The sequence below is a fragment of the Myotis brandtii genome, unplaced genomic scaffold (assembly GCF_000412655.1).
Source record: "Myotis brandtii unplaced genomic scaffold, ASM41265v1 scaffold250, whole genome shotgun sequence".
Classification (NCBI taxonomy): domain Eukaryota; kingdom Metazoa; phylum Chordata; class Mammalia; order Chiroptera; family Vespertilionidae; genus Myotis; species Myotis brandtii.
In genome coordinates this window covers 956,607-956,816 of record NW_005359478.1, presented here as the reverse complement: position 1 = coordinate 956,816, position 210 = coordinate 956,607, and positions in this window count along the sequence as shown.

The window sequence follows — 210 nt, the reverse complement described above, 5'->3', positions numbered from 1 at the left end:
CCCGAGCCAAGCTCCTACCCCTCCCTCCCGGACTCTTCCCCTCCCAGACTCGGTATCAGCCGAGCCAATCCGGACCTTTAACTCCTTCCTCCCCGCCCCCAAGCCGCGGGCTCGCCAGCGCCCGGAGCCTGAGCGCTGTCCCCTGGACCCTCTGCCCGCTTCTCGACCCCCCAACGCCCGCCCGCCCGCCTGCTCAGAGAGGCGGCCGCG